At 37.1% G+C, this 10,427-nt stretch overlaps 1 protein-coding gene across 2 annotated transcripts in view; it reads left to right on the top strand.

Annotated features, from left to right (window-relative positions):
* Positions 1–3,602: 3,602 nt before the first annotated feature.
* The window catches only part of FSTL5 (follistatin like 5), a 317,677-nt gene continuing 310,852 nt past the window's right edge, over positions 3,603–10,427 (top strand). For both annotated transcript variants that reach the window (XM_075751811.1, XM_075751810.1), the window contains exon 1: positions 3,603–3,944. The gene's annotated coding sequence lies outside the window, so the exon portion shown is untranslated. The remainder of the gene's footprint in view (positions 3,945–10,427) is intronic.

Below are 10,427 nucleotides of genomic sequence, written 5' to 3'. Positions count from 1 at the left end.
TGATTAAAAGGGAAAAAAAAAAAGTAATTTTTAATTTTTTTTTTAGGTTTGTTTATTACTTTGTAACTGTCAGGTTAGCTGGGAAAAACAAATTAATTGATACGTGGTAGTATCAGATTTTAATAACCTGAATTCTTTAGTAACTTGATAATACTATTCATGGAAACACTTTCCTCATTTTGAATGTTTAAAGATATGCCACAGAAAAATAAAATGTTGTGGTAGCACTTACAGCTGATGGGTGATACCAAGCCGTACAGAAGTCACTGGAGTAATCTGAAGAGTGAGTAACAGTGCAAGCCTCTGAACTTTCCTATTTTTTTTCCTTATTGATTGCTAATACAAAAAACCCAAGCAAAAAAAAAAATACTAATAATAAAAATTTAAATAGCTTTAGAAGTGCTAGCCATAGAAAAGCCAAGAGAAGAGAAATAGTCACTTCTGAAATAACTATGCTTACTCTCTAATTCTGCATTCATTTTGCATGCAATGCTGTTTACAAGGTAAGTAACCATTTCTCCAGAATTATTTGTGGTAGAAAAAGAGATCCAAATCAGTCAAAGTGGCTGTTGTTCTAAATTCAGTGAGTTATGGATAGGCTGTGAAGTATGAGAGTAAATGTTGTGGATAAATGCTGAATACGTTACTAAATAACTTTTATCATGTGTTATTTGCATTGACTTCCCCTTAATATACTGAGATGTTGATTTTCTCTTTCCGTGTTGGATCCCATATTAAAGGATCCTGCTGTACTGGATCCTGTATTAAACAGCACCTCATAATTACAAAATAGACAGTCTTTATTATTAATACCTATAGACTTAACAAGCATAAAACAGCTTTGAAGTTCCTCTGTGTTTCTCACCTTTACAAGAAAACATTAGTGCTTACTGTACAGCTTCTCTTCTGTCCAATATAAGAATGGCAAATGCTTTAAATACAGTAATTAAGGTAGAAAAATGAAAACCAAGCATAACTGGCTGCCAAACACATGAGGCTCTTAATTATATCGAACTGTGAAAATTATGTGGCTTACTACGTGGGATCCGGCAAGATACTGTCATAAGCTATCCAAAGTAAGGTTATGGAAACCAGAAACATACCACTAAGCATCAACAGTCTCTCTGGACTAACAATTAATTGTTAAGCACAGACTAAATTCTCCATTAGTGTACTTTGGTCTGCATTACATCAGGTAAAGTAATATCCCAGTGCAATACTCTGTGGACAAAAATGTTTCAACTGCAAACAATGATGATGCAATGTATCGGTCACAAAATAATGAAAAAAATTTAGTTCATTCACTTTTTTGGTGGAAAAGGAGAGCAAACAATACACAAAATGGACTTCATAAACAGTGTCCATTGAGCAGAATATTGAAAGCTGCCAGGATAAGAATAAGAAAAATTTATTTATCTGTGGTAGCTGATACATTTTCTAATTTTTCCTCTGATTTAGCTCTGTATGTGCTGCAAATATATCAAAGTAATTTTAATTAAACATGAGCTTTGTAAACTGGATGTCCCAGTGAATGTTCAAAGAAGAAAGATGAGTATGATCAGATACATTAAAAAATGCAAGAATGCCAAGATACCTTGATGTATTACACTGTTATATCATTATTTATACTGAAATTTAAGAGCGTAAGTCCTCACAAGACTTGGAGATGTTCAGAATTTTTTTGAGAGCCTTCCATGTGCTCTTTTTGGGGTTCTTTGTCTTACCAATTTGCAAAGCCAAGCAGTTAGCTATAGAATGGCAGACCTCGCGTAATTCGATAGACTTCAACTCCTTTATTAATTGGGTTATATAAAACATTTATGTAATTGTTGATGGTTTCTTTCATGTACTTTCATAATAGCAAAGGAGAATGGATGAGCAAGATCTCAGTTCACCCTCACAAGATTTCAGAATGCTTAGTTTGGAATAAGTAATTTTTAGGTTTACCTCTGTCCCAGAAGAGTTTCTAATGCAACTGTGCTAGTAGGAGGCAAAGTTGACTCAACATCAGTTTTGCACCGTGAAAATTGTCATTAAGTAGTACAATTTTATTCTGTATGTACTTTGCAAAAAAGCCTGAGAGGGTTTAGGAGAAAAAATAGGGGAGAAATAGAATAACAGTGGTTCAGAAATGTTATTCACATGCCAGCCAAGCTGGCTTTATGGTAACTGGCAATTATAAAGGGTTGGATCAATGAAAGTCTGGTTGATTTGGCTTTATATTCTACACTTTGTGTGTAAAAGTTATTCATGTTTCTTCTTGCAGTGCCATGACCTAATTAGCAGTGCAATAAGAACTCTCTTACAAAATAGCGATAAGCTAATATAGTCCAACCTATCCCATTTTATTATTTCATGTGTTAACTAGTTCAGTTCAAGTGTGGGATTTACCTAGTTTTGTTTCTTACTACAAGTTTATTCCACACGTAGACACAAGTGTAATTAACCTAGCATGCTAGTGTATGTCAGAACATCTGACCTCTGTCTGTCTTACCCTTGTCATGGATGATTTAAAGACAGTTTAATACTTTAATCTGTAACACGTTTTCCCAAAAGGCCAGCAGCAGGTAACCTATAATGCGATGAAGAGCAGATACTTAATTTTCATAATGATTTCACACTGAAGATTAAGTAGCTTCTCTTTAAAAGTGGTGGAATGGATGGTAAATTAATTGAAAAGTAATGAATCAGAGCGCTAAACCTATTATCTCACAGTAAAGCAAATTTAAGTGAGACTTCAAACTATTGTTTCTTTGTTTGACTTCATGTAAATATATTTCTAATATTAGGCTGTTAGTTTCTGTTTGGTTTATTGTTTTGCTTGCTTCTGTTAGTTCAAAGGTACCTGATCTCCTCCTTATAAACAAAGGACGTAACCAATAGTATTATCTCAGGGTGATTTTTTTTCCCTTATGTTTCATAACTAAAGATGATTCACAGTAACGTGTCAATGTTTTTTAGCATGGGTCACCAGTGAGGAGCTCTACCTTGACAAATGGGTGCTAAAACTTGATATGGATGGTAGGGTTTACCTACACAGGCTCTGCAAAGCCTCTACTGTACTCCAAGCTTTCAGATAGCCGGCTGATATATTAAAGCTTATAAGTATTGCATAACCTCCACCCTGCTTTAAAAATGGAAGCGTAATAATCCTCTGCGCTCTGGTTGGGAACTACTCGCTGTTTCCCAGCAGTTGCTGCTCTTTCTGCCGGCGCCCGCGCTGCCATCTGCCCAAAGTGCTCGGGGAGCGGACTTCGGTTTCCGATGTTGGGTGGGGACCAGGCGAAGTGGGGGCGGCCGGGGGAAAGGGAGCGGGGCGATACCCCTGCGGAGGGGAGACCGAAGGCGGGGGGGAAAGCAGTGAACTCCATCAGGGCGACAGCCATCCGCGCGGGCGGGGGAGCCCTTCGGCCAGAAGGGGAGGTGAGATACGAGACGCTGGCCATAAAAAATAAAATAAAATAAAAAATTTAAAGAAAGAAGGAGGGGCAGTTGAGAGCAAGTTTTGGGACACGTACGATGATAGTGGGGGGCGGGCCGGGAGGCGGGCCGAGAGGCGGGGCGGGCCGAGCGGAGCGGAGCCGAGCGGCGGCGGGGGCGGCAGTCGGGCTCGGCGGCGGCGAGCGGGGCCGGTGCTGTCCGCGGCGCTGCGGGTGCTGAAGGGCGGGCGGGCGCCCTGCGCCGCCTCCCCGCGGCGCCTCGGGGCCGGGCGACTTGCTGGCCGCGCCTGGACTCGGCGGGAACCGCCGCGCCGGGAACTGCTTCGAGTTTTCTCCGGACTAGCTGACTCCCTCGCCGGATCGCGGCGGGTGCGCTTTTGGCTTGGTTGGGCGAAGAAGTATTCCTCTCTTTGCGATTCTTGCACGGGGACCCGGCGGTGTGTTGGTTTGGCTTTTTTTTTTTTTTTTTCCCCCCCTTGCGGACTTTAGTGACTTTTGGATAAGGTAAATAGGATTATTAAATATTTTTTTTTTTCCAGTTGATATCTGCATGTCAGTGGTAGTGGGGAGACGAATGGGATGGAGGAGCTGGCAATTAAAGGTAGAGCAAAGCTGGGAGCTTGTTAGCCCTTAGGTCAGTGTAGGGGCAACATTTGAAGAAGAGGTGTGCAGTTTTCAGTGAAAAGGCCTCTCTAAACAAAAGATGAATCTAGAACTAGAAGTGAGAGGCTTATTTTTTGTGAAAACTTGCTGTCAGGATAACGTTTAAATATCCAAAAATATTTTATTTTAGAAATCATGAGTGTTATAAAAAGATACCAAAAGACATTACAGAAGCTGCTTTATATAAACACCAGTTTTGGGGGACAAGAAAAGCTCTAATTGATTCTGTCTGGGGGAAGAAGGGGTATGTAAGGTCATTCTGGGAAGCAGCAGAGTAGGAATTAAAGAGGATTTAAAAGCATAGCCTCATGTTACTCTGTGTTCTTGTGGTCCCTGTATGCGCGTGTAACAGAAGGACGGTGATACCTTGTTACTTGATGAACAATTTAATGCTGTAAGATTGCGAACTTGTGAAACAGCACCTTTCTGCAAAGGATCATCCCCACCTCTACCTCCAAGGTCAATGTGGTGTGCCTGTGCCTGTGGAAGTTGTGGATTTTTTCCTTTGATATTGATTGATGAATGTCAGGCCTTCCTCCAGGCTGCAATAAGGTGTAAACGTGAATCTCTGATTTAATAAAACCTTATTATGTTGCATTATAGGAGTGGTGTTGTCGGTAATTGACCTGGGAAGTGTGGGCAGATGAAATGTCTTGCTATTTCAGCAGTGGTTAACCTTTCACAAGCTTGGTAGGGTGCTCTGCTTCACGGAGGGGTTTTCTACTGCTTCAGCAAGTTGTCAGAGTTCTGCATACACAGAGTGCCACGCAGGGATTTCGGCACACACAGAGCAGAGTGCCACGCAGGGATTTATGCTTGAGATTAAGGCTGATTCCGGAAGGAATGGGTTGCTGCTGCTGCTTGTAGTCAGTGCTACTGAGATGGCTGAAGAGAACAAGCAGGTGAAGGAGGTACCCACTCTGTATTTTTTAGCGTTATGTAGCACTTCATACTCTGGTGGCTGTGATGAATTTTCTGGAACTGGGACCTAAACCACATTGTTTCTTTACTTAGTTGTCCTGTACAAGTGCTAGTAGTTGTAGCAACTGAGCGTGAGGTAACTTTTGCTGGTGAGATGAAGATGATGAGAGGAGAGTGTTTCATATTATTACAGCTTTTTTGTTTGGTTTTGGTTTTGTGGGTTTTGTTTTGTTTTTACTTCTGCATTATTTATTTAATGTTAAGGTGAGTTGTTTTTACTGAATATTTTTATCAGATAGGATATAAAGATACCCACTGGGCAGCAGCACAGAACTACTGAGGAGTAAAGTTGAAAGCAAGCAAATTGAGGAGAAAGTAGTATATGTTGCCAAGGCTTTCATTAAATTTAGGTAGAATTAGGAAGTACACATGTTCTACTATACATCCCAACACCCCCATTCCCCCCAAAATTAAAAAGCAGCTATTGCCTTCCTTTCTCAAATGGTAGGGAAAGAAAGTTTATTGCACAGCACTTGCACTGGTTGCAAACCTTCATTAGTAGTCTACCCATCAGCTAGGACAGGTCTTATCACCTGTCACTGACATAAATATTAATTTGCTTTGAAATGTTTTGATAGAATTTTAAATAATGATACTTTTTCAAGTATGAAGATTTGGGATGCTTGCTTTGTAAAGTAGACATTACAAATATATTTTGGAAAAGTTAATTTTGAAGCACGTGGTGCAAAAAATGCATTAACTGGGGGTGGAAAAAAACCCCCCACAACAAAACAACCCCGACCCATTAATTACACAGCCCGACTTTTGATGTTTATCTGTAAACATATAGGGCCTGAATCTGCAAATCTTTGTTCACTTGAGTAGTCTTTATTCATGCACACAGTCCTGTTAACTGCAAAGGGACTGTATCCATCGTTACATGAGTAAAAGTCATTGGTCTTGCTGAGATCAGTCATTTTACCAGCATCAATCAGATGATAAACTTTGATGCTAAGACATTAATTCTGCACTTTTAAATTTATATTTTATATCTGATTGTATTTTCTATGTAATGTTTTGCCTTCATTTACATTGGTCTGCTTTATTTTATAAATAATGTTTAAAAAAAAATGGAGATTTGAAATGATATGTAGACTCTCAAGGAAGTAAAATGGCACTGCTATTTTTCAACAAAATGGTGTTCTAAATATCAAGTGTGGTCCATAGCCATTTTGCTCATCTGTTCTAATTAGAAGTCTGTTTTCAGTTATAATCCTTCTTCAAGCATATTTGTATACTTGTAAGGATGTGATTTTTGTATAGTGTGCACTTCCAAAATCTTTAAAAACATCATTCAAAAGTTGAAGAAAACTGGATGCTAACGACTTGACCAAACAGCTGACTGCAGAACTAGTACTAACTCAGAGAGGAGTTTTGTCATAAAATCAGTATTCAGGGAAAACCCCTCATTTAAAGTGCTGTTCTACAGACCCTGCTTATACTGACCAACACCCAAAGATGTGCATGTGAGGGCATACACTTACAATTAGTGATGATATCAACATGCATAGAACCTGTCAAGTGTCCTAAGCTTACATTTGATAGTGGATCACTTGGCTATTTGTTGGGCTATGGCCTTTGGCAGTAAAACCCCAAATGGTTGCTCCATTCTAGGTATGTTCTAGATCTCTCTAATCATGCCCGTTTGTCATTCTGTGGTTTTTGGGTTTTTTGGGGGGGTTTTTTGTGTGAGTTTATCCAATAATCCTCAATGTTTGTTTAAAAAAAGCAAAGACATTCAATCCTAGAAAAAAAGAACCATTACAATCACATAAAGTACGCGTCTAATAAATACGTTTTTTTTTCGCCCCCTCAGGATAAATGCATGCAGTTCTAAACTGTTGTTTTGTATAATATTTTACAAAATATAAATTTTGTGTCAGTCTTCTCTGACTTTTAGAGATGATAAAATACCAATGACAGCAAGGCTGTGCTTGGTTTAGTTAGTTTCAAACCTAAATATAAAGATAGAGCTCCAATACAAATAGTTCTGTCTTTTGATGATTCTGAACTTGGCTTAGAAATTTCAAAGGTAAGAGGCCACATGGAACTTAGGTAGCCAATTCTGAATATTTTTCTCCTGACTGGCAAATATTATGAGATAGTTCAGGGCATTAAATATCTCAGGAGTGAATCATGGGCTCGAGAGGGAGTAATGAATCAAATGCTGCTCTTGAATTTGTTCTTCAGTTTTTCTAAGCAAAAGTAGGAATATAATTGTTAATTATTCATTGTAGCTTGGCCTATTATGCTACGTAATTTTAAAGCAAAGTAAATAGATTAACAAGTTTATTTGCAAATCTGTTTAATCCTGTTTTATAGTTAGAGTTTCTTTTTTTTTTTCTTTTTTTTTTTCCTGAAGCATGGGGAATAGCTGTCAACAAATGAAAAGGCTGGGAACTTGTTTGCATAAGATATTATACATATTTAATACAGCCTGCTTTTCCTTGCCTCTTAGTAGACAGAAAAGACAAAGAATGCTCTTTTATATTATTAGAATACTAAGTTGAAACTTTGTCTGTGTACTAAAGAGATATGGAGAAGACTGTGGTTTGAATAAGAGTTGTGGTTGACCATCACCTTTGAAAACAGCGCTGTATGAAACTCCCTCCAATTTCCCTGTTATCAAAGATTACTAATGCCCAGGGAACGTAGTTAAGAGAAATCAAACCCACAGGATAACTCTCTTATGTGCTATTTTACAAATTTTTTTGTTTAGGTTTTGGGTTAATTGAATAACCTCTAGTTACAAAGTCTTGTCTCCTAGTAGGTACGTTGTGTTCCTTTCCAGCACTTACTTTCATTAACAGCTGTGTCTTCATTTGGGTGGGCCAGTGTAGATAAAGAAATTTTTGCACAGTGTGGCAGAACGGCAAAAATGCTCCCCATTTGCCAGTATCTCCCATTTCCTCTTTGCTGTTGATACCTCTGGTTGTATTGGCCGAGTATAAAGGCCAAGAGATGTAATGAAATCAAGTTCAAATCAGCCAAACTCTTGTGGTCCAGCCAGGCATGATTCCTTACCAAGTGGGTATGGGATCAACTTAAAAATATGTGTTTGTTATCGATTTTTAGTTTTATTTGCTAGCAATGTTTATGCAGGTATTTACCCTTAAAACCCTAAAAATTATAATGCTAAGTCTATTCAATTAATCACTCTTTTTACCACACACTAAGTGAAATTAGTGGTGAATTATTTAGCTGCATTGCTGAGTTGTGCAAATCTTGAGAAAATACTAAGTTCTAAAGAGTTAAATGAGGGGAGAGTTGGCAATGCTTGCCCTGATTGCTTGAAGTAGGTTGAAGTTCACAGTTTATTTGCATTTGAATTAATTGAGATTGGTGTCCAGCAGTGCTTTTCAGAGCAGGCTTCAGAAAGACTTTTTTGTATAATAAAGTACTTGAAAATGTTAGTTGGAAGATGAAGGATATTTAAAATAGTTCTTTCTTTTCCTGACAGAGCAAGCTTTTTTCTCATTTTCCTCTAAGTAAGGCTTATTGTAATTCTGAAATATTTTTACCACTGAATGGGCGTTCTTGTGTTAAAAGCCACTATCATTTTTAAATCAGCATATTAAAAACTTTCTGAAATAAGTTTTAGTTTCTTTACAAAAAAGTTCTTAATACCTGCAAAAAGAAATAAAGTAATCTTGAAACAGTTCTTAACATTAGTCACATGAAATGTTATTCTTTATTAAAAATACTCTGTTATTAAATGATAGGAACTTCTAGGTTACTACTTTGTGTACTTTTGTTTCCATTAGGAAACAATATTTTAAATGCTTTCTGCATGGCAACTCTGAACTGTATATATTTTAATAATTATAACAGAACTTTATCTTCTTAAACAATATGTTAATTATACTTTTAATCACATTCAAACAAATCAATAAGTGATGAAACAAAAACAGGCAGAAAATGTTCTTCCTCCGTAATGGGTAGTTGAAGTAAACTCCTTTTTTCAAATAGCTTGCAGATTATGACATACTTTAAAGTTGAACATTTAATGTTATATTTTTTTTTATATTTTCTTTCACAAACTTTCCACTAGAACTGGTAATGTATGTTACTTATGGATCTTGATTGGTCAACCATAATTACTAGGAGAGAAAAAAGCACTTTCACATCATTGTGGTGGATCAATGGAAATCTTAATTCATATGCAAGAGGAGTCAAAAAACAAATACAACTTTTGTTTGTTTTAGAGACTGAGTATAGTACCACTAATATTACAATTATATAATCCTTTAACATGAGGACTACATTTGGTGACAGTCATGCCCTTCCAGTGATAACAAGAAAGAGGAGCAACATAAGTATTGGATGCATGAAAATACCATGATATCTAAAAAAAATTCTTATAGGGAAAAAGGTAAATAGACTGTAGAAAAGTGGGCAAAATAACTGTGAAAAGGTTATTCCTTATCTCCACTCTGAACTTCCCCATTTCAGTTTATACCCATTGTCTTTTTGCTGAACTCACTGCAATTTACCCACAGTTTTCTTGCACTGAGGATCCCAAAACAAGACACAGTACTCTAGATACAATCTTACTCAAGATGTTGATGACTACTATTCAAAAAAATTGTAATTTGTATCTATGTATAAAGACAAAATACATATAAATAATTGTAGAAGAGAAGTAAAATAGATTAGGAAGAAACTGGTATGAAATATATATTCCATAATTTGCCATAGAAATATTTTTTCTTTTTATGTCCTCTAGTCAAGACCAGCATAAAAATTTCTGTGTTGGCTACCATTCCTAGAATAGATTTGTTCCCTGAATGAACTCTAGATGAGAGCGCAACAAGTACAACTATATATAATTTTTAAGATTGCATTCTCTACACAGAAAAGTTACTAAAATCCAAGTATTCTTTTAAGAAGTTATCCTTGGCACAATCAGATCTTTTATGCAAGATTGAAACACATTTAGTATACAAACAGAAGAGACTAGTATCTGCTTTCTGAGAACAAACTCTGTTTTAGTGTAGTGGAAAGCTAAATATGTGAACAAATGACCAACTCTCAAATAACGGTCTTTTAGAGTTGCAGCAGTCCAACTTTCTAGCAATACAGCAGAAAACCTATTGTACATAAGAAAGAGGTGCACAATGTCCATTTTGAAAATGATTTTTTGCATTTGCATTTTGCTTTCAGGGGAAGGAGAATTATTTTGGCTCATTTTAGAGTGTTTTTTGTCGCTTCTGCGTCGGCATTTCTAACAGTGTTTAATTTTTCCCTTATAAGGGTCTGGTTTGAGTCTTAAATCAACAAAACTCAGAAGCCTTCATAAGGCATGAATTTTGCACAGCATCTTGGTGACTATTCATTTTTTAT

This window comes from Balearica regulorum, chromosome 4 (assembly GCF_011004875.1).
Source record: "Balearica regulorum gibbericeps isolate bBalReg1 chromosome 4, bBalReg1.pri, whole genome shotgun sequence".
NCBI lineage: Eukaryota > Metazoa > Chordata > Aves > Gruiformes > Gruidae > Balearica > Balearica regulorum.
This window is presented reverse-complemented; position numbering and strand designations above follow the sequence as displayed.